The sequence below is a fragment of the Vulpes lagopus genome, chromosome 3 (genome assembly GCF_018345385.1).
Source record: "Vulpes lagopus strain Blue_001 chromosome 3, ASM1834538v1, whole genome shotgun sequence".
In the NCBI taxonomy this organism is placed as follows: domain Eukaryota; kingdom Metazoa; phylum Chordata; class Mammalia; order Carnivora; family Canidae; genus Vulpes; species Vulpes lagopus.
The window spans coordinates 43,678,637-43,703,619 of NC_054826.1; the positions used below are offsets into that span (position 1 = coordinate 43,678,637).

Here is a 24,983-nt window from a genome sequence, read left to right on the forward strand (position 1 = left end):
ACAAACCAAATATCCATCAACTGATGGATATATAAGTAAATGTATAAATAAATGGTATATCCATTCAGTGGAATATTATTCAGCAATAAAACATGAAATATGCTAATACAGAGATGAACCTGGAAAAAACATGAAATATGCTAATACAGAGATGAACCTGGAAAATATTATGGTAAGTGAAAAAAAAAGCCAGTCACAAAAGACCACACATATTCTATGATTCCACATAGATTCACCAAACATGTAATAATGAAGGATAACTAGACATAAAGCCTGTGTTTTCTTCAGTTTTGTCAATAACAAGTCAGTTTTTCAATACCCATAAGATACCATGAATAATAATTTATAGTGTTACCAAAGGTGAAAAAAAAATCATTCCCACTTATGAATGAAAGAAGTTTTTTCACTGAAGGGGAGAGGTCAGTGACTTGGGGTAAAACACCAATATTACTGGATGTTATGTGAAAAATAATTTGTATGAAGGTAAAAAGGTTGCTAGGTTCATTTCTTTAAGCACAACTATGGATTGAACCCCTACAATGTGTCAAGTGCCACTTGAGGCCAAGGGTCTTTAGTGGTGAATAAGCTTCTGTGAGAACAGATGCTAAACAAGTAAACAAATTAATAAAGTGCTTACAGATGGTGATAACTGCTATGAAGAAAATCAAAGGGGATAATGGATGGCGAGTGAGGACTAAATGAGGGAAAAGGTCTGCAAAATCCAAGGGAAGAGAGCTTCAGGCATGTGCAAAAGCAAAAGGTGAGCAGAGAAAGAGAGTAAGTTTGATGTCAGCAGGAGCAGAAGAGAGTCTGTGCAGCTGCCTTATGGTGACTCCCATGGAATGAAAGGAGGGAGGACAAATGGGCAAGGCTAGATCTTTCTGGGTCTAGTATGACCACCTAGGAATCTGGAATTTATTCCAAGTACAATTGCCAGTCATTAGAGGGTTTGATGTTGGAGGGTGGGACAGTGCCAGGATCAGAAAGCGTTTTTAGAATTATACTGACTGGGGGATCCCTGGGTGGCGCAGCGGTTTAGCGCCTGCCTTTGGCCCAGGGCGCGATCCTGGAGACCCCGGATCGAATCCCACATCGGGCTCCCGGTGCATGGAGCCTGCTTTTCCCTCTGCCTGTGTCTCTGCCTCTCTCTCTCTCTCTCTCTCTCTCTCTCTCACTGTGTGACTATCATAAATAAGTAAAATAAAATAAGTTAGAATTATACTGACTGTGTAGGAAGAAAGTGGAGACAGGTAGCCAGGTAGTGGCTCTTGGGACAGAGGCCACTGGTATGGGGTGAACTAGGGTGGCAGCCACAGAGATAATGAAAATGGCTCAGATAGGAGCTACTTAAGACATTTCTTTTTCTGCTTGGTTTTCTTCTTGTGGGATGTGAGAATATTGAACATTGTGTTTAGAGTTTAGGAGTGAATTTCTGACTGATTATCTGGACTTGCCAAAATGAAAGGCTCACAATGGCATCTGACTATGTTTCTGGGCAGCTCCAGCCACCTCTACCTCAATAGTTAGGGTGTAATCAATAAACATAACAGAGGCTATTCATTCCACCAGGATGAATTCCAACAAAAGGGCTCTATTCACACTGGTAATAGACAGACTTTACTTGTTCCATCACATTATGTATTATGTCTTGCGTCTTCAGTCACCTACCTTCTTTACTGCTCAATGATGATGAAATGCTCTGTTGGCATAAGAATGACTATAAAGCTGAGATGTTTACACTTCTAGTGGCCAAGACACTGTTCTTCCAACTGAGAGTGAAACACAGATCATTACAACAGGACAGATACTTCGCACATGTTAAAGATTTTGAAATTTGGTGCTTGGTGAGGTTTGGATTGGGTTTTAAAACTATTCTCCAAAGAATATTTTCGATTGAACCTTTTAATTTATGTTAATAAGTCTAGTGAATTTTAGTGGGCACATGCCACTGACAATGTTCCAAAAAAGGTGAGGGTTTTTTTTTTTTTTTTTGGTCCTTTTGTCCAGTCTCTTCTATTGTGTAGAGACCATCTTTTCTTTTCTTAGATCTGAATTCAGCAGCATAGATACTTACAAGCAATAAAAAGTTAACATTCATTAACTTGAACTTTTTAGTAGAAGGCTGGTGCTGTGGGTTTATTTTAGAGCAATTACATATGATTTATTCTCCATCATTTATTGACTTATTCATCCAGCAAATGATTATTGACTGCTTACTGCTATGTTATACAATGTGAGGCAAAGAAGGCTAATTAATAATCATGGCTAGCTTTTGTTGAGTAGATACTGTGAGCCAGCACTCAGTCCGTGCTTCATATGTTTTATCTCACTTATTAAAAATACCTGACAATACAGCTGCTCTTATTATTATGGAGAAGACAAGTGAGACAGAGAGAGAGCTTAAAAAATAAGCCCAAGATGGTATGTAATAGATCTGGAAATTGAGCTCAAGGACTGTTTCAACAGCCCTTGCTTAGGAGGTAAGATATTCAGGCTACCAAAGGATGGCAAACATTCTGTCCTCAAGAAGTTTGCATGTTAGTAAGGGAAATAGGACATTTATACAGAATAGTTCATGGTTAATTCAAATACAGAAGCAAGTACAAAGAGTTATAGGTATTGAAAGAAAAAAAAGAAGTCCCTTCTACAAAAAAGCAGTGGTGTTCACCTTTGGCTGCAGGTTGTAATCACCTGAGGTTTTGAAGAAAAAAAAAAAATCCTGTTGCCTTGGCCCCAACCCCAGAGGTCCTCACTTAATTAACATGGCAGCTGAATTTTTAAAAGTTCCCTGGCGATTCTAATTTGAAAACCCTGGGCCAGAGAGGCTAGGGCAAATGTTAGGAAGGGGAGGGGTTCAGAGTTATTCGTTAAGAATAAGTAACTATTTTAAAAGTCAGAAATGTCAGGGGTATAAATGGGAGTAGATGAATATGTTTGTTTGTTTGCTTGTTTTTGAATATGTTTGATATGGAGTACATCCTTGTTGTGCAAAATGTGGTCCTGGGACCAGCAGCATTGGCACCACCTTGAAGTTTGCTAGAAATAAGAAATCTTAAGCTTTCCTAGACTTCATGAATCAGAATATGCATCCCCAAGTGATTTGTATGTACATTACAGTTTGAGAAGCACTGGCACAGAAAAAAGGGAGAGGGGGACCATAGAGCATATTTGGTGATTGGTAAATAGTACCAATGGTCAATGGGTGAAATAGAGAGCTTAGCACATTTGTTAGGAAGGTGTAACAAAGTAGAGGCCAAATTACCAGGTGTCTTGATTGTCACAATAAGCAGTTAAAACTTGTTCTGTAGATGGTCAGAAGTTGAAAAACTTCCAAAAAAAATGTGATGTATGCAGGGATGGTTTAGTATAATAATCTGGTATGATTTGCCAGACAAGTTAGGAAGAGGGAGAAATGTGGAGGTACTCAGAGAGGCCTCTGTATGAATTCTCAATTCACAAATACAGAGTGAAACTCAGACCAGGGTGCAATTCAGTAGGCAAGTTCTTATCTTCAAAACACATTGTTTTACTTTGAGGACTTCTTATCTTCTTCAGCAGCCTGACTTTGGAGCTACATTATGTATTTGAATAGAGATATAGGCTACATCTTACTCTGAGTGGCAACCAGTGTGTGTGTAGGACATCTTTGTTATTTCTTTCATAATATACTCCCCGCCCCCATAGAAGACTATAGAGGAAAAGGAACAGAATTCTAATGGTTCAAGAAAGACATGTATGTTTGTCCAGCAGCAGTATGATGTCTGTTGTACCATCAATTTTCTATTTGATCATGAAACAGTACTTCTTGTGTTTGATAAACTACTCTGATTTAGAAGGGTTACTAAGGATTCTTGTGAAATTATCTTTAGATATTATGCCAGCTGAAAATACTTAATCCTGAATCTATATTGAGTGTAATTTTTTTATTTGATGATTATGAGATTCTTTAGGATCAGTAGCAACTATATTCCTAAAGATCATCATTAAAAGGGGCAGTAATCATTTTTTACATATAAATGAGCAAATTTATAGAAATTTTTGGTTTTCCAAATGCTGGGCACATGCGTTGACATTATACTCTTTTAATCTAAGAGAAAACTTTTCATTATGTAGTATCTAATATGTTGCTTTGCATGTAGTAGGTTCGTTTGTTAAAGGAACAAATGCAGACTTGACATGAAAAGGTACTGTATTATGAATAGAGTTTTTAAAAATCAATGTTATAAAGATATAATTAATGTAAAATAAATTGTATACTTTTAAAGTATATAAATAGATTTTAAAATGAAAATAACTGGAGAGGGATCCCTGGGTGGCGCAGCGGTTTGGTGCCTGCCTTTGGCCCAGGGCGCGATCCTGGAGACCCGGGGTCAAATCCCACGTTGGGCTCCCGGTGCATGGTGCCTGCTTCTCCCTCTGCCTGTGTCTCTGCCTCTCTCTCTCTCTGGGACTATCATAAGTAAATAAAAATTAAAAAATAAATAAATAAAAATAAATAACTAAATAAAAAGAAAATAACTGGAGAAACGGAATAATCAAATGCAATGCAAGTATCTTTGAAGTTATCTGTTAATAATAAATATAAGAATATATTACTGAAATTATCATATGGTGTTAACTCTTTGTGTAGTCATATTTTTAAATTCAAGCATGCAGGTAGAAATTTCTGATGTTTGTTACCTCTTAAAACTTGATACTGCAATTTGCGTACACTGCCACTAGATGGTGGTGTTTGCTTTAGGCATGATCACATGATCTTGGCCGCTGTTCACTTGACCGAGGTAAAGGGTAGGTATGTTCAAACCATGAATACCTGAGTGTTTTTTGTCGTTTGTGGAAAAGAGACTAACTAATGGATTGCTTTATTGTTCGCAGGCATTCCCAGTATAAATAAAAATATAGTCTGGGCCTAAATAAACCCTGAAATAACTCCACATCCTAGTGAGGTATTATAGCAGTAAGATAATTAGTATGATATCAGAAATTACATTGTAATTTCATAGAATTACATAGAATCGTTAAGTTTAAGAGGTGGTACAGAAGCACTAAAAGACATGCTGAATTCTTCCTGGTGGAGTGCAGGAATAATTTAGAATGATTTTTTTCTCTTTTGCAAAGGTTTAAAGCTAAGTAGTTCACCCAAATACGGAGAGGAAAGAGAATACTGAAAGGGCAGGAAACAAGACATGCCATGGTTTATTTTTAAAAAGATAGTCTTTGTGACCAAACTTTGGGGTCCATGATTGAGAAGTGGAGGAAGATAGTACTTGATAGTAGATTAAAAATAGCTGGTCAAGGGCAAGGTATGCCTTTGCTGTTTGGTTTAAACCCATTTTTCGTATAATAGGGAGCAACTGAAGGTTTTTAAGAAAGAGATGGCATAATAAAATTTATAAGATAAAGATATTTTTAAGAAGTAAATTCATAGATACAGTTTGTCTTATCAGGAAGAAACACATCTCTTAAGGATGTCCTTGTGAGGAAATATTCTCCACAAGAATTTTCCAGCAATCTCCTACTTCTGTGGTTTTTTTTCTCCCCCCTGTTAGGTTAGCAAATCAGTTTGCTCTGCAGTCTTACCATTTGCCTTAACATTCAGGGAAGGGGGTGACACAAGATTTCTTGTTAGAGCCACTCTCCTATTTCTTCCTCACTACCTTCTCTCTAGCTGAAATGTGAATTGGAATATGTTATTGGCTTTCTTCCCCTCTTCTCTTGTTTCTTTCCAATGACCAATGGCTGTGCTCTGGGCTGTTAGAGCTCTCTATAAAGGTTTGCAGCCCATTTGATATGAGGTTGGGATAGGAATGGGATAATTACATTTCCTAATCTAAATCCTTTAATGGCTACTTTGTTTATTACTTGTCCTTACCTTGACTGTTTGGTCTTTTTCATAAAATGGAAGTGAGGGCAGTGTGCCCTATGTCCGATCTGTTCTAAGAATAGGTGGTCTGCTCCTATGGGGTGTTAAATGCTGCCTAAGTCTGGGTACCCTGGGATAAAGGCTACTTCTCTGTTTTCCATAGAAACTGCTTTTTGGAACTGGCTCCTGTCTCCACTTGGCTTGCCAGAAGACCAAAGGCTCACTGATAATACTAATCCTCTCTGACAATTAGTTGGCAACCTTTCCTATTAGAATATCTTTGAAGTGTTCCTGGTTTCCAGTGGGGGGGTGGAATCTGGACTGGCAGGAAAGGACATGGGCCTTTTAATCTCAGAAATACTCTTCTAGCTCCCTTATTTCTTAAACATCATTGCACTGTGGAAGACATTCTGCCCCTCTAAGTCACTGTAGCATAATCACGTGGAACTTCCAAGTGCTTTTGGAAGCAAGCTCGCAGTGGAGGTTGTCTCCTTACCAGAGAAATACAGTCAGGGAAAATGCAGTGAGGACTGCGCTCTTGTTATAGGTCCCCTCCTCACAGGTTTCTGGGCAAAGCACTAACCTGCCCTTAACCTGTTACTTTTCAGAGCATGTTTGTTGATGGCTGTGAACCGTTCAAAGGCTTTGGGGAAGGAAAAGAAAGAAAAATAGAAAGCTGAGTTCCAACCGGTTCACTATCTCCTATTTGAGCTGGCGCAGTGTACACTGTGCCTCTCAGAACATGGAGTGTGTGAGGGGACCGCAGCAGCGAAGGTTCCTGAGGCCTCTTGAAAGCACGTACAAATGAGAACAGCTTCTGAACCTTTTTGCTGCTCCTTAACAGAATTGCACACTGTAAGAAAGATCTTTCTTGATATTGCTGCCATCCCTCTATTCCTTCGTCCCTCCCCCCGACCCCATCACGAACAGCTTATTTTAAGCACCGTCTTTTCTGCTGGAGAGGGTTGACTCTGAAACCACCTCCAAACCACTACCAGTACTTAGGAAGTGATCCATGTCCTCTCCATGGGTTAGTTCATTGGCTGCTCAGAGCACCTCCGATTAAGTGTTGGTCACCATTTCTTTGAGGAAAAACTGAGGCTTAAGGAAGTCCCATAACTTGCCTGAAATTACTGAGCCAGTGCTCAGAGAGGGTCAGATGGGCTCTTCACTTCTCCCTTGTCACTGTGACTTTGGCATCCTTGTATCTCCTAGCTGCAAAGAGTTCTTTTTTTTTCTTTTTTTTTTTTTTATACCAACATTAATGAGATCCCTGCAGCAAAGAAGACAATAAATTGTGCATACTGGGTTCCAGTCCCTGTTCTCAGAATAAGCTTGTTCATTTCAGAGACTACGCATTTTGTTTATCTCATTGACATTTTAATTATGGCAGGAGACACAGCTGAATTTCAGCAGTAGACACAGTGAGTTTCAATGGTATTACCTTGCGCCTTCCACCATTTTTGGCAATCTGGAACCTGCTACTTGAGAATTTTTTGGCATGGCTTTCAACATGTATGTAACATGGATATGTAACTTTGAGAGAGAGAGAGGAAGAAGAGGAGAAAAGAAAGGAGAAAGAGAATACTTTTATTATTATTAGAATCATTCTTATTATTACTGCAGCACCTACTATATTCTGGCCATTGTTAGTTGCTTTCCTTGTATAGTCACAAATAATGCTTGCAGCAAATCTAAGAGAGATTTTTTTTTTTTTGCCTCCATTTTATAAATGTAATGATTGAGGTTCAGAGATGTTAAATAATAAGGACCAAGGTCACACAGCTAGTCAGGGGCTGAGATGATCTAACGGTATCATCTGAAGCCTTTGCTATTTCATTCTATCAAGAAGCTTTTAAAGAAATAATATGACAGTTGCTTTTAGCCAAAGGGAAATGGGAGGTTCATGACCCAGGACTTCATTCTCACAATGGTGCCATGCCATTTGATGGTAATGAGGATTTTAGGGGCCTGGGTCTCTGGTGATCTTGTGAGTATTAAATATAGATCTTCACTTTGGAAATGAAGCTAAATCACCCTTGCTATGTGAATTGGTTCAACCAATAGGACGTGTTGGCTCATTTACTTTCTAGGTATTAATCTATTACCAGGTCATCAGACATACAAGCATAAGATTTAGCTGGAATTTCTCTCTCTTACTTCCTCTCGTTTTCCTTTTCTTGCTCTCTTCCCCCTTTCCTTGCTCCCAGCATCATGACCAAGTGTTGGGTGTGCCACTTACAAGCTGTTTAATGACCCTGGCTGGTAGCTTATCCTTTCTAGACCTTGGTCTCTTTATAAAATGTTTATAATAATAGTTCCTCAAACAGTTGTTTGGAGGAGAGAATGAGTTAACGTGTACAAAGTAATTTAACAATATCTAGAATATAGTAGGCCCCTAGTAAAAGGTGAAACAAATAGTTGTCAATATAGACCTGCGGTGCAAGCTGCTTGGAGTTCTTTGCTAGGAAGCAAATAGAATCTCTCTGGTAGAAGATGTCACTAATTTTCATCAAGATGCTCTTGTCTTGTATGATCATATTTCACATAAAATTCTAAAATTTGTTTTCAGGGTCTTTGTTTCTTATTCCTTGCACACTGGCATCCCATCCCTCTTTTCTCTGAGGATATTCCTCACCATATCTGTGTGAGGGCATGGGGGCTTGTGAACAACCTGGGAGAAAAACAAGCCTGGTAACATGGAAGACTGAGGTTCATTGGAAAAATAAATAACAATTATGTAGCCCTCACCAAATGCTTTTCATCTTGAAAGTGCTTTGAAAACATTAACTAATTAATTAATCAAAAAATTTCTACCAATCAGCGAAAATGCTCCTTACAATGTTTTAAGCCTCTTAAAAGGTATTATTTATTCAATGATGTTTTCTCTTCAGTCTTAAAAGAATCATCAGTTTCTTTCTTTCTTTTCTTTCTTTATTTAGAAACATTTTAAGAGATTTTGTGGAATCTCTGCACACCTCTCTCACTCTGTGCATCCCAGCAAGCATGAGTACGTGAACAGATGCAGTACACATGCAGACACAAAATGTCCTTTTACGATGATGCCCCTTGACATTAAATGCATTAAAATATTATATAAGATTCTTTAATCTATTGTGCTTACCAGCTTTTTATTGACCTGCCGGCAAAGTCAAGATTACAGTTCCTGTTGAGTGTCGAGTATCAGTGTCACCTGTTATATCCATCTACTTTCCTGTCTCTCTTCCTGACCTGGGAGCCCCCCTAAAAGCTACAACTTTATTGCCATATCCTCAGAGCCTAGCTACTCTTAGGACTTCCCCAACATTAGCCCTATTCTCTAGCCTACAAAATGTAACTTAATCTTTTTGTGACATAGCAGGAGAGCAGTAATAATAATCTTATGTTCATTAATTCAACGGATATTGAGCATCCGACGTTCATTTATTTATATATTCCTATAGTATAAACTTTTTCAGTGCAAGTCTTTGTGCAAATCATGGTGATGGATTTGAAGATGATCTAGACAGGATTATTGCATTCAAGGCGCTTGTTGTCCAGCAGGAAAAAGAAGGCAAGAACATAAATAACTTTAATAGAAAGAGGACGTGAAGTACACCTGCAATGAGATTCCTATAGAGATAGGGGAGAGGATTTCTGACTAGGGTATTCAGGGAGGAATTTGGGGAGGAGTTCGCACCTGATTGGGTTACTGACAGAGGAATTGGCTGGTGGAAATGATGAAGGAGGAGGTACTGTCCCAGACAGAGAGAAAAAAAGTTGGGAAACCATGGGTGAAGGATAAATATAATTGTATGGGAATCACTGATTTTGGACTAGAGCCAAGGTCAGGGAGAAGGTTAGAGAGCATAATCTAGGATATGAGGATTGGCTATATTTGGAAAATTCATGGCATATACAGTACTCTCTTGTGTTCATATCAGCAAGAGCCATCATTGGTCAGTCTTGGCACTCAGAATCATGGAGATCCTGTGGATGTGGCCTCCAGATCCCTCTTGAGACCTTTGTCCAGGCAGTTGCTACTAATCAAATGCGTCAAAGCCCATTTGTTCAGGAGAGGAAAAACACACACCACTTCTGAACCACAGCATGGAAAGCCTGAAAACTCTAGGCTTTATTTTTCTGGCATCAGGTAGTAATCAAGAATAGATTCAGACGTGAAATCATTAATAACATGTGCTGGTCTGCAGATTGTTACCCAGAGATACTTAGAAGGTCTGCTGGAGTTCAGTATTTGGAGACTTATATGTATATTAAATTAAGCCTTTCAAATATTTTATGTAAAATTTACATTTCATGTCCTTTTTTATTCTTTGGTTATTTTCTAATAAAGGCAATTGGCCTGCCGTTTGCTAATTCTGTATGGGTTTGTAAATTCAGACCTGTTAGAATACTACATAAAACTATGGTACATAGGCTCTGAACAACTCTGTGAGGGGTTTTCAGAATTGAAATTCAGATGCCATTATGTGTTTGTGAGCTGGTCAGACATCATCTCTTCTTATCTGACTGATTTCTGGAAAGATGAATGGTTACCATACATGGTACAATCTCTACCCTTAGGTTAGAACTAAGACTGTCATTCCTTATCTTTCTCTATACAAGGTCCTATGCAAAAACACACATGCCGGCCCACGTGTGAATTACTCGACACTAGATTAATCCAGTGGGTTGAGATCACATTCTGAAGGGCCTTTCCTGGTTTCTCGTAAAGGCATAAAATCATAGCTTCTACTCAATCTCCAAAAGGATGTTGACAGATATTGGAAACAAACATGGCAAACTACAGTGATTTTCAAAAGCTCAGTTTGTCTCTACTTCTAAATTTCCTGTCTTTAGGAAACTATAATCTCCCAGTACATACCCTGTAAAGGGTTCTAGGAAATCGAAGAACATATCTATCGAGAGAGAACGATCTGGGAAATGACTGGCCACTACGTTGCAAGGCTACTTCAAAACAGAGAGAATAAGGCTTATTTATCAAAGGAGACTCTGAATCCTTAGCTCCAATGACACTCATTTGGATTAGTCCCTCACATAAGCCCCACATGCATCAGTCTTCCAATTTGTAAAAAAACTAAATAATGTTCCTTTAGAAAGGCTATCTTAAATGCACCTGGTTTTCTAGGACGATGGCAATATTACTATACATGGAGTGTTGAGCACACCGAGTACAAATAAGCCACCACCCTCACCTCACCCCCTCCCACATCCAGCTCCACGTGCAAAGGAATGTCAGAAGTTCAGGGCAGCAGAATGTAGAGTTCGCCACACAGGTTTGGGTATCAGATAGACCCACACAGGTTTGGGTATCAGACTTGCACCCGAGCTTTATTACTCCCTGCTTGTATGATTTTGCCATAAGTAGTTGGTTCTTTCAGACCTTCAGTTTCTTCATCTATAAAATGGGAATCATGACTTTTCATCCCTCAGACAGTCGCTATGGGCAATAACAGTGGCAACCTCTATGAAAGCATTTACCATTTGAATTATTAGGGGTCTTCTCAAAAAGCTTTAAAGTTCATGTCCTGGGGAATGTAGCGAAACATCTACCAACATTCCAAATTTTCAGCACAATGTTCCTTGAAGGTTGCCCTTCATGACTTTCCTAATGGGTTATTCTCAGCACGAGTTACAGATTCTAATGCTCTCATGAGAAAAATCAACCTAATGTATAGGTAGGATGGGTTATCAAGAATTCTAGAGAGCTTTCTCCCTTCTGAGACATTCTCTAGGGAAAAATTTATTCCTAGGGTGAAGGAAAGAGGGGGGTAAATATTTAACAACCTCTTAGCCATCCCTAGCCCATTTTATTAATCAGATTTCAGTGTAGGGCAAGTTGATAGCCAAACAAATAGAGGAGACAAATCCATAGTCAGGGGCTGGCTATCGCTATAGCTGGCTCATATGTCCATAGGTGCCAGGTATGTAAATAGATGGATACAATTTGTGGATGTTTTTTTGTATGCACCTACAGATAGTACAGAACAGGGAGATGAATACTAGAGACAGGGGAGAAAAATGCATGCAATTGAGCTGTTTTTTCATATCTAAGCATCTCATTCTTCTAGACTACTAAGAATTCCTACAGGCTGGGAATTTTTGCAAAGAGCTACCCACCTATATCCCATTTTGTGGTAATATTCCAAAATGGAAGGTAGTTAACAAAAGCTTCCTATTTGTAATCAAAGCCTCCCCTTGTCATCCAGCATGCCCAGTAGTCTGCAAGTAGAAGTATACAAAATTCAGTTTTTACTTTCCTGTGGTTCGTAAGCGTTGCTGCTGCTAAAAATTAGCAGGGAGGCTGTGAGGCATTGGGTTCAAGATAAGGCCTGAAAAGACATGAGAACAGGGGCCTGAACAAAGGTGGAACCCAGAGGAATGGTCACAGGTGGGAAGGGTGGTGCCATGAGATTTGCTTGGTTCACTGCAGCACTTCCTCTCTGAGTGAAGACCTCTTGCTCCCCCCAGCCAGAAACCTCTGAAAATCTTGGATATTCTTTTCTGCCACTCAGGTCATTCTGTACCACAATTTTGCAGTGAGGGAGGCCTGGGTTCAAAATCTAGCTCTGCATTATGACATTGGCTGTGACCTTGATCAAGTAACTTTCAGTCTCTGAATCCCAGATTCCTTATAAGAATTGATAAGAGAGAACAAGCACAGCAATGACTCTCCCTCTTTATAGACCGAGATAAATCCTCAGGCACTGTGGCATGGTTAAGCTGTGAATCCCACAGTGACCATCTCAATCTTCATTTCCCCTGAAATTCTAAAGTCGGACCTAGGCTAAAATCCCAGCTCTGTGACTTCCTAGCTGTGAGACACTTGGCAAATTGCTTGTATGTATGTGTGTGGAAGAGAGAGGGAGTTTACTGTCAGCCAGGTACCACTGAATAAAATGTAAAATAAAAAATAGACATATCACTTCCCCCCATGGAATTTACAGTCCAGTGGATTTGTTTTTGTTGGGGAGCCTCAGTTTTCTTATCTGTAAAATGGGGAACAACAACACTTGGGCAGAATAAGTGTTGGTAAAGCTAAAATGAGAAAAGCCTGAGCAAGGTGCCTGACATATGATAGGTGCTCAATCACAGATTACTAAATCCCATTGCATGCCTTTTCTGTTTTTACAAAATATTGAAGTGTCTCTATCTTCTTTCATGCCGTCCCCAGCAATCTGTCTGCTTTATTTCCCATGAGCTGCTTTCTTAAAGTCTCTTTGGCTCCTGGATAATACTGGGCAGTCAGTGGAGCCTGTAGGCTAGTCAAGTGGATTTCAGTGCCACACAGACCTGTGCCAGAGCCCTTCTCTGCCACTTATCCAGAGGTGTGACCTTGGGCAAGCTACTTAACCTTTGTCTGCCTCATTTCACTCGTCTGTTAAATGGAAAGAAGAACAGTTCCTACCCTAAGAATCATTATTGCTATTCCAAGAATTGTGTGTGTGTGAAAGAAGGAGATGGATAAAGAGTAACAAGTACCAGACACTAGGAGATTAATGGGAAATTAAGACAGATAAATTCCTGTCCAATCTAGAGGGCTGTGTGCTTTGAGGAGACAAACACTATTGAAATCCCAGCACAACTGGAAAATTAGAACCTACAACATCGGGATCCCTGGGTGGCGCAGCGGTTTGGCGCCTGCCTTTGGCCCAGGGCACGATCCTGGAGACCCTGGATCGAATCCCACGTCGGGTTCCCGGTGCATGGAGCCTGCTTCTCCCTCTGCCTGTGTCTCTGCCTCTCTCTCTCTCTCTCTCTCTCTCTGTGTGTGACTATCATAAATAAATAAAAATTAAAAAAAAAAGAACCTACAACATCTTTTAAAAAGAAGAGTTACATGATGCTATGAAAACAAACAGTAAGGGGGATTTGACTCAACCAGAGAGATCACAGATGGCTTCCTTGAAGAAGTGGCCCTAGAGAGCTGAAGGATGAGTGGGAGTTTGGTAGGTGAATACAGGAAGAAGATCTCTTCCTAGTGAAGCTCTCCCTCAGCATCATTAGCATATGATCATCATCTCCGTGCCAAACTGTACAGAGTCCTGGCATGTGTCTTTGTCATCTTCGGTCACCTCTAAGAGTGACTTGGAGGAAGTAAATGCTTAGTAAACATAAATATTTGTTGAATGAGTGAATGTTAGTAGGAAATCAATATGTATTTGTTGAGTGAAATAAAAAGTAACTGCTACACCCTCATCTCATGGCTTTATCTAGAATGCAGTTAAAGAAGACACATAATTTAGTAAAAACAACATGCACGTAGGAGTCAAACAAACTACTCCCCCCTCATTCAGACCCCATCACCTTGGGGGAAGTAACAGGACATCTCTGTTTCTGTCTCCTCATGTGTAAAATGAAAATAAGCGTAGCCTCTTTACAGGGTGGTTTTTAAAGATTCTACTGTAAGTATACAACACCTAATAAAAAGGTGGCCTACGGTACATAGCCAAGAGATGAGTATTACATTACTAGTGTTGGACAATGGCAAATTGAGGGCATGCAGTTTTTCAAAGATTTGTTGGTTGCTGGAGACAGGAGCGGTACAGCTGGAAGGCCGGAGGGTGTTAGCACCCAAACATCCGGCAGACCTTTCTCCTGTTGGAAATGCCTGGAGTTCATCAGTGCACTGCCTTCTGTCTGTCTCTAGGGTCTGAGTCAGAGTGCCAGGTTTGGATTCCCCGATCCACTGGCTAGATTCTACCACTGAACAGTTGGCAAAATATAGTGGGGCCTCGGTTTCCTTCTTGGGTTGCTCCATGGTGTTTGGAATAAATAAACAACCGCAGGTATTTCACGGGCATCACGTAGCACAGAGCCTGCACGGGATACGTAGCCAGTATGTGCTAGCTCCTGCCATAACCACTGCCAGGCCCTGTGGATTTTCTCTCAACTATCCTGCAACTGAATGCTCCTTTCTTTCCTGGGCTGGGTATTACCTCCTTTCTTTGGAATTCCCTTTAGGAAAGGAGGAGAGGCAACTCCCCTCTCAGGTCTGGATGCCTAGCTTCCCAGCACCACGCCCTCTCGGGCAGGTTCAGGGCCACTGAGCAGTCCAGGTGAGGCGGGTTAGCCGGGAATAAAGGCTCTGGAACCTCTGCTTTATCTCTGGGAGCCACCCAGCTGGGCTCTGCCCCTCTCGGCGTTCCTAACCCTGGAAGGCGTGTTCTGGGTTCCAGCCGGGCTCTGGGCATGCTCGCCAGTCAAGACAAGCCTGGGTCGTCCGCAGGACGCGCGGGCTTGCTCTCGTCCCCTGTGTGCAGGGACACGGGTGCAGCTGCGGTGCGTCAGGTTTCGCAGAGCTGAATCCTGGGTGCGTGCAGGCAGGGACCCGAGCCACTCCTGGCCAACCCCAGCGCGGCACTGAACTCTGCACCGCCGGGGTTTGCGCGCTCAGTGTCTGGCCTCGGAAACGCCCGGTTGGGGTTCTCTCTGCAGACAAAGGGGTGCACGTGCCCCCAACGCCCCTGTCTGGCGGGCGGGAGCCGCTCCCCGGCCCTGCGCTCCGCAGCCCCGGCGGCCGCGGCCTGGGCGCGCTCGGGGCCCGGGGACTGGCTCGCGCTCCCCCGGGCCGCGCCGGCTGGCTGGCGGGCGGTGAGCGGCGCCCCGCGCGTGTGTTCGTGTGTGTTGGGGCGGGCGGGGGGCGGGGGGCGCGGCGCGCGCGTGTGCATGTGTGTGTGCGCGTGTGTCCGTGCGGCGCGCGGGCGGGCGCGTGTGTGCGCGCGAGGACTCGCGTGCCGGAGCCACTGGGTGTGCGTGCGTGTGTTATGGGTTTGATTCCAGAGCAGGTTGCACATTGGTCCTGGGTGGCTCGCAGGCTCAGGTCGCGCTTGGGCGTCCTCCTCCTCCTAATCGTTTCCGAAGTAGCAGCACCGGCAGCAGCACCGGCGGCGGCAGCAGCAGCAGCAGCAGCAGCAGCAGCAGCCGAGGCGGCGGCGGCGGCGGCGGCAGCAGCTCAGCTGCACAGCGGGCAGGACTGTGCAGGAGCGAGCACCGTTTGGGGAGTCCGGGGGGCGGGTAAGAGGGAGGAGGGGGAAAGCCTGTCTTGGTCTTTGGGATTATTTTCCCTTCCCCTTCTTTCCCTCTTTCTTGAGGGTGCGTGTTGCCCCCTCGAAGTGAAGGAATTTTGCTCCAAAGCGAGCTGGGACCGAAGACTCTAGGCTAAGTTATCTCTCTATGTAGATGGTGTCAGGGAGCGAAGCTACTGACCGAGCCGCTGGTAAATGTTTTTCACTTCTTACTCTTTAATGCTAAAGGCTTTTTCCCCCCTTTTCTTTCTTTCTCGTTTCCTTTCTGTTGCTTCTCATTCTGCAATCGCTCCTGAATCAGCTGCAGTTCTCTTTCTCTCTCTCCTTGCGTTTGTGCAGTTTGCAACTTGTTTCGTGGTTTTCTATGTATTTTTTTTTTTCCTCCTTCATCCTCAGATGAATGCTGGAACATTTAAAATCGGCACTTCGGGAGGTCATCATTAGTTGCATGAGTTTCAAGGGGGAGGGGAAAGATTGGTAGAGCAGACTGTTATTTCTCTGCAGAAGGACTGCCGGTTTCTCTCTAACGTTCATCGCAATTATAGGGTTTTGTTTTTGTTTTTGTTTGTTTTTTTTTTTTTTAGGATGCATTTTAACGTTGCATTGATGTTTAAGGTTATCCTTCTCCAGGATTACAATGCATTTTGACTCAGTTTTGACAGCATGACAGATGCCAGTGATTCCAGAACTGCTGTATGGTACATGCTGGCTAAAATATTCACAATTGGGGGGCAGAATCATTTGCATTCCAAAAGAGAATTTCTTAAAAATGCTGTTTTGCATCACATTGGTGCAGATTTGCAGGAGGCAGTATAATCGACAACACTACTTAATGTTGCTTGCAAAGATAATAAACATATAAGTGGTTTAGTGCATCACATTTTGTCCTGTTCTCCAGTGATTGAGCTATTGCTAAATTTACTTAATAATAAATTTAGGGCTATGGAGGAGAGAGATTGCTGGTATTGTTTTTATTCAAAACTGTGAGATGTGTACAGCAATTGCTAATGCCAAACCAGCCCTCTCTTAGATCTTACTTGAAGTGGCATCTTGTCAACTGGGGAGGGGATGGGCAGTTTCTGCCATACACATGGAATAAAATTATTTAAAATAGCCAGCATAATACATGCAAATTGAACTCTAACTCTTTTCTTAAAAATAGAACTGACTCTGTAACTCTTGCTTCCAGGATCTGTTTTAAATATTATTTAAAAATTAATACACAACAGTTCTTTAATGTATTCATATCATTTAAGTTCCTTGGAACGTTCTTAGCAGTTATCATGTTTCATTTGTTTTGCTCTCCCCCCCGCCCAAGTTTCCAGTTCCAGTTCAGTAGAAAAACTGAAGGGTCAGTAAGTAAAGGCAAATCAGCAGTTTAAAAAGAAATCAGTTTGGAGTTGTAAAATTTCTGCTAAGCCATGGGAAAAAAATGAGCTACTGTAATGGCAGCATAAATGTAGGGAGGGAAGTCTGGGATAGAGCAGGTTGTATTTTCAATTTGTGTATTATTATCTTGACGAGCTCTGAACTCTAGACTCAGATGAGGATATCCAGCTCAGGGATACACTGAGGCACATAGATTTTAGAGAAGGAAAGTATTGTTATTTAAGGAAGCCTGTTTCTGCTTTGTGGTTGCCACATCATGGAACAGCAGGTTACCTATGTACAAAGAGTATATTTGGGATGATACTGTGAAACTTTGTTTTAATGTAAACTTACCTGGTGTTGGAGGAACAGCACAGAACAGTGCATGCAGCCCGTTCAGCACTGAAGAGGAAAACAAACTAAATTACCTCAACTAGTCAGACCCTCCTTTTTGTAGAGGAAAGCCTACTCCAAGATACCATGCAATTCACCTGTTCTGGGTTGCCTGTGTTGACAAAAGCTTTCCTTGAAATTGTGGACAGGATTCCTGAGATCTAAAGCTGCTTTCTCCTTTTGTAGTTTGCTGATGGTAATAAGGCATTTTATTTAGAATGAAGGCTCAGCTTACCCATAGGTCCCTTTAGATGGCAAAATTGCTATTTTAAAATATTTTCGTGGACCCGTGCTTGCATTTTCCGTTTTGATCAAGTTTTGGGGGGAAAAACTCAACTTCCATTAATTAGGATCGCAGCTATTTTTGAGTGAAGTATTTGGTTGTCTGGATACTAAAGAAAAACAAATACATATAGCAAGCTACGATCTTGAGAACCTAGATCTTCTAAAAGCATCATGATTTTCTCATTCTAGGACCAAAACCATAAAGCAATATACCCCATGCTGAGCAGCTGTATTATTTCTCTGGCATATTCTACACACATGGACACAAACAACTAACTGACCAGGCGAAGGACTCATTTTATGCGGCCTATGGGGCAAGATTTCTAATTGTTATGTAATGTATTCAGAGCATGAATTTACTTATGAAACATCACAATTAGCTTCAATTTCAGCATCTTCATTAGATGTGAAGACCAAGAGTACATTGATTTAAAGAACATACTCTTTCCTGCTGAGGTTGGTTTTTACCCACCCACCCCTCTTTCTACTTCTAGTTTCCTGGCAACTTCTGAAAAGCTCCCAGAATTTATGTTAAAATATTAAACATATCTACATTTTGGGTGTATTGCCTGGTTAGATGAGTATTCAAGCAGTGGGATTTGTAATTACTCTTAGATGGTTCTGTGTAGTATATAGTCTTTGTGGCCGGTTGGTGGTATTCTTACTTATTATTGTTATTATTAAGTTTTCCATTGAATCTTAACTAAGCTCAATTTAATTATCTGTGCCTGGTGTTGATCTCAGGTTATGTATCAAAGCAATTCCATATTTTTGCTATGCTGTTGATAAATGAGTTAGTTTACTTTCAGTTGGTGTTTGTGTTGAATTTCAGCAGTTCCAAAAGCATGGCATCCAACATCATGGGGAGACGGTAACTTATTTGGGGGGAGAAGTCTATATAGAAGGAGACTATTGGCTCATGGAACTTGACAGTCACATTTGCCTGTATTATTAGGGTTCCTATTTTCATTTTGATAGGAGTGGAGGTTTCTCTGCATGTATGAGGTGTTTATTACGCTAGAGCTATTGAATGTTTCTTAAAAGTAATTCCTATATTTTTCATTGTGTAATTGAAAGGAACTTTGAACTACTTGTGTGTTTTTAAGGAAAACCTGTATTGGCAGGCTTTTCCTTTATTTTCTATTCCGTGTAGACTAATTGTGAGAAGTGATTTCTGGTGAAATATGGTCAAGGTCATTGGCAAGGGCCTTTTTATCCCTCCCCACTTAAGAACTCAAACTTCAATTGAAAAGTCAGATTTAAAGAGGCAAAACTTAACCTCAAGCTACTACCTCAAAGGGGGCTTATGTGAAAAGTATATCCTTTTTCTCTCATTACTTTGTGTAAAGCAAAAGTTTTATTCCTTGAATTACTGCTTCTTAGTAGAACTGATACACTCAGAGTCAGAAACCATCCATTCTGCCCTCACAGTGCAATACAACAGATTCACAACCTTCAAAGGAAATTGCAAGAATATATTTTTTTTGCAGGGGGTTAGGGGGTAGGTGGGTGTCTTTTGACATGTTCTGAATGGAAAGGGACATAGCAATATTTCATAAAATGTGATATAGTGTCTAATTAGATAATACCTCATTTAAAATTTGTGAAACCAACAGAAATTTTATAAATCTTGTGTGGTGAGGGCAAATAGTAGCTTTGTCAAAGTATTTCTTTGTACTGCTGGTTTCTATTTTGCTTTATAAACGGAACATTCACATTGCTGAAGACTTTGTTCTATTATTAATTTGGGTTATTTTCTCTACCTTAGCAAAGATAAAGCACTACTTAACATAATGATTTTAGCTGTGTTAAGAATATCTGGCTCTTATTTCTGAAAGATTTCGTGAAGTTGAAGAGGTATAAAATCTTTTCTCTAAAATTCATATTGCTTACTGCCCCAGTTGACTTAATATATTGGATACTACAATGTGATTTTGAACTTGAAATATTGACGGTTTTTTTGTGTGAATTCCTAATGACAAAAAAATGAAGCACCTTGAAAAATGGTTTGCAAATAAAGTACCTTCATTTTTGCTGAAAGACTTTAATTGGCCCCCTTTCCTAAGTGTAGAATTATGAGCCTTTCAGACAAAAAGAATTATCAGAGGAAAAAGTACAGTTATGTGCCTTACGGCAGCAGTGTAAGTAAAAAGAGAGCAGGTGTTTCAACTCTTTTCATGTAAGTTTAGTGAATAGAAATAGAGACTAAATAATACAGTTGATATGTTAAAATAAAATCTGTATTCCCCGGTAAAGATCCCCGTCTCTTGCCCCGGACAATATGAATTGATCTTTGATGGAAAAATTGCCTGCGGTCCTCATCTCATCACTATCATGTGGCTCCCAGCAGAAGGTTGGGGATGGGTGCTATCGATACCGTATCTGTCTAGGGAAAGCCATGAGTGTGTGGTTTGGAAGGACACAGATGATTTCTTTAAAAGTTTTGACTTCTCAGGCCTTGGCTGCAATTCTTTTAGAGAAGGCTTTGCTCTCTTGCTATTTAATTAGATCACCGATGAAGATTCCCCAGTGCTACTCCTTTTACTATAATATAGTTCTGCCACAGGTTATTGTGAATACAAATATAATGTCAGATTTCTCATTAGGTTGTTCTTATTATTGTATTGGTTGGTGATTTCTGAAATGCGATGAAGTCTATAAAAGTTTGGAACTCAGCTTTCCAGAAGACAGTCTACTTAATTGTTCTGATGACTAAATTATGTAGGTATATAGGCTCAAGCCTGTTGAAAAAATATTAGAAATTTTGTGTGATCCATATCTGTTAATATGGCATTGGTAAAGTACTTATTTTGAAGATATATAAAAGAGATTATGGACCCTATAAATTAAAGGACTTTATTTATGAATTTGGTTCAAAAGAATAAGTCATTTCTTTTGTTTATTTAGGTTCCCCCAGTCTTCAATTTAGGAGGCAAAGGCTAACATTGGAGATTGTAATTCATATGATGAAGCTCAAACTGATACTAACAATAACATACTGATTTAAAATCTTTAGAGAGGACAAATCTCCAGAGGATTCTTTTGGAAAAAGCCTATATTTAAATGTCATTTTTATTATTGCTTAGGATTTAGCTGATACTCAATGTTTTGACATTTCTCCTACTTTAATTACAGGAATAAGGGTCTATGTGTAGAAAAGAAATAGATCATTAAGTAGAAATGATTTTGGCAAAGATTAAAAAAAAATCTCATAATGTAAAATAACCATTTCATGAAATTGTGTAAGCCACTTGCTATATTTGTAACATGTTTTTTAAAAAGCGCCACTTCAAAATTTTGAATGTTAGAAATAGTCATGTTTCTCGATTGTTTCTAAGAATGAAACTGAACTATTAGAGAAGATGGCTATGTCCATGCATGTGGCTAGTTCAAACAGTAAATATCTACATAGCTAAAATCATAGTTATTATTAGAGAACTCATTGCAGCAGACTTTGCGATCTTAGCTGTGATAATGTTTCTAAACCATTTCAAATATAAGAGTATATGGTTATGTACAACACATTTCAGTAGATATTACTTAGAAAGAACATACGCAAATTAAAGCTGAAGGAAAATATATTTTAATCTTTCAGTCTCTCTCTCTTTCTCTTTTTTCCAATACCATTTTTGGATTCCCAAGCCAGGCCAGGTACTGTGCTCAGCTAAGAGCTAAATCTTATGGTAAGAGTAATTTGATATCAACAGGATGTCTAAGAAAATAAATGGGAATTGGAGGGGGGGTTATTCTTTTAAACGGCAGGACAAAAGTTTGCTCTTTGTGTTACTCAAGAGTATATTCGAAAGGTGATTTAATTTGATTTTGCCTTAGGATTTGTTCAGGCAATAATTGTATACAAATATCTGCTCATTCTCCAACCTTCTAGTATGGCCAGCTCGTTTTTACTCATGTAGTCTGGTGTGATAGGACCCCTGGAATTAGAGACTCAGATTAAAGTTTGGCACTATCTGCATGGATTTGATGGAAGCATGGGGAAGGACAGTGTGAATGGTGGGAAGAGAATGCAGACCAGAGGGAAATGTATTTTGTAGGTGGCTACTCTTTCCTTATGGTAATAATCATGCTGCCAGTTTTATTTTTAGCCTCACCTAACTTCTTGAGAAGACACAAACTGCTTCTCTGTATTTTAACCCCAGGAATAATAATGTAATTATTACAAAAACATTTCACAGTGGTTAGGGCTCTGCAATTTGTGTGACCCAGCATCTAATTTTTCTCCTCTCTAATCCTGTTTATATATCCCCACACATAATCAGACTCAGTCAGATGAAACCAATTACTAAGGGGAAAAAAATCAAATTTATTTATTATATTTATTGGATGTGTCTGTTGCTTAATTATCCATTGGCGAATTTACATGTGGCCACAGAGAGGGCTGTGGATGAGTGTGGAAAAATGATCAATCATCACTTCTCACAGTCCAGAGGAGGCTGCCAAGAAAACAAGAAAAAAACAAACACCAAGAGCATAAAAGCCTATCTTTTCTCATTGCTATCAATGTGGGGAAGTAAAAGCTGAAAAGTAAGCATTACCCCCAAAATGTGTTTGGTCTGACATAGGAAAATCTGGAAACTGTTGGTAGTTACTACGTTCAGACTGTTTCCTAACAACTTGGTAATAATGTTGGGAAGAAAAGTAAGGAGTTCTGTCATACTTTGAAACAAATAATGATTTGGCTGTTCAAAAGTGAGTGTTGGAAAACTGACTTGAATGCTTCTACAAGGCAGATGACCAACCCCACCCCTTGGCAGTGTCCCGGACTGTGGTACTCTGGGAAGTATGGTGGGGCGGGAGCAGGTAAGGTGACGGTCCCGGTGGTTGGCTTGGCACAGTTATTGACCAGTACGTGTAACTCTCATGAGCACATGCTGAGACAGTACTCCTAAAGCAATGAATTAAAATAGGTTTTGTGGTTGGCCTTTGATGGTAAAGATATATATGAACATTTATTTTGATCTCATGTGTTTTTGTTTAAAAAAACTCCCTACCTCAACCCAAAATGGTTTTATTCTCTTTTTTTAACCGCCCCCCCTTAAGTTTAAGGGGACTGATCTTCACAGTTTATTTCTTATTTTTTCCCCACCTGCTCTCATCATACATTTTTGGAAGTTTATCATTGCGGAAGTAGCTTTTCAAAACAGGTAGCAACTGAAATAGCCATCATTTCAAGAAATGTGGCAAGGCTAAATTATTAACTGAAACACCATCTTATTTCTGTAATTCTTCAATTCCAAAGACCACTAAATTTTTATAAATCTGTCCTGTTCCACACCCCCAACGTAGAACATGTATATGAACCTCAGGGAGAATAAACCACTTTTGAACTTCAGGCATTTGGAGATTGCCTGCAAGGAGACACTGAATGAAATGTGTTTTAGGAATTGCAGCATGCCATTAATGTGTCATTTAAAGAAGACAATGGGTAAATTATGATTTATTGCTAATTACCATTTATTTGAGGATGCTTCTATTGAAGAAGCTATTTAAGTATTGTAGATTATGCTTTTGTTATCCTTGGCTGCAGAGAAATTAAAATGGCAACATGAATATTGAGAATTTAGAGGGAGAGGTAGTTTTATACCTGTTGACTTAGCAAGAAAGCATTAGAGATGCGCTAAATTTTGTATTTATTCTAACCTATGTTTTAAAAGTTATTCTGTAATAGATTTATTGCAGAATAGAAGTTACTCTCAGCTGGATTCACTGCAGAAGCCAAACAGTAGCTAGATAGAGAGCCTGAACTTCCACTTCCTGCAACAGTGATTTTTCACTAAGCTATTCCCTAAGGCCACTCTAGGTATATGAGGGGCAGCACTTCTTTTTATATGATTTGTGTATGTTCCCATAGATTGTGAAAGTCTATTCCTGGGCAATTTTCAAGTTAAAATTGTGTTACGGCTACCCTGAAGGTTGTCATTTCTTGATTTTTCTCTTGTCAGTCAATTCATAAGTGTTTATTAATTCCCCATGGGGTATACACAGAGTCGTACACAGTTTGGGTATTGTGTATGTGTATGATTGATCTCTAGTCTAGAAGTTTACAAACTATAGGCTAAAAGTGCCATGATGTGTATGTGCATGTGTGCGCGCGTGTGCATATAAGATATTTTAATTACAGAAGTTAGTTGTTTTCTTGGTTTTTCTTTTGTTTGTTTTCTTTTCTTTTGTTTTGTTTTGAATTGCGTTGCACTGGAACTCCAAATGTATTTACTCTGAGGAAATCATAGCTGCAGGCGAGGTCAAGGATATGTTTTTGGCTTGCTTTTCTTTCTTTCTTTTCTTTTCTTTTCTTTCTTTTTTTTCTTTTCTTTCTTCTTTCTTTCTTTCTTTCTTTCTTTTTTCTTTCTTTCTTTTTCTTCTCTTTTTTAATTCAGATGTCTAATAACAGATGTGTTCAAATAAAAAGTGAAGCCAGAAGGTGCATATTAAACCGTGGATCTTTACCATGAAGAATCAGATCATGGTTAACATTTAGGTTTGAGAGTAAGGGCAAATTCTGATGGTGTCATTTTTAGGATGTGCCTGTTACCTGTGTAAATCCAATCAGTGAATGGATGAACGACTCCATGCCCCACAGCTGTCAATTTATATTTTTCATGACCAATGAATCAATTTATGATTTACCTTTCTTTTATTAGGGATTTCTTAAAAATGATAGGAACTGGGAAGGAAAGAAAAATATCAAGTGTTCCCAAAATGCCATGGATGAAAAATGTTCTCTAAAGGAATATTTTTCCCTGTTGAACTTAAAAATATATGGTGAATATGTAGGTTCAGAGAGTTAATTTTCAAAACTTATTCACTCTCTTAAATTCATCTTTTATCAATCATTTGTGGGAAGGGTAATATTCTTGAAAAGTACCAGATGAATAGCTCTGAAAGTAGATGGCATAGGAGGAATGCACAGAGGTACTGACCCTTTCAACAGCCCCAGGAAATAGCTTCCTGGACTTCAGGCAGTCAGCTCTGACTTTTGATATCACTGGTCAGGCTCTTGATTAATGCTCATTTTTACTGTGAGTTTC

General features: G+C 39.9%; 1 protein-coding gene across 10 annotated transcripts in view; it reads left to right on the top strand.

Moving 5' to 3' along the window:
- The window catches only part of TENM2 (teneurin transmembrane protein 2), a 3,550,639-nt gene that overhangs the window by 2,316,314 nt on the left and 1,209,342 nt on the right, over nt 1-24,983 (top strand). The window contains exon 1 of one of the 10 annotated variants that reach the window (XM_041750471.1): nt 16,056-16,082. The exons of the other annotated variants lie outside the window; for them this stretch is intronic. The gene's annotated coding sequence lies outside the window, so the exon portion shown is untranslated. Of the gene's footprint in view, nt 1-16,055; nt 16,083-24,983 lie in introns of those variants that run through there. 10 annotated transcript variants of the gene reach the window in all.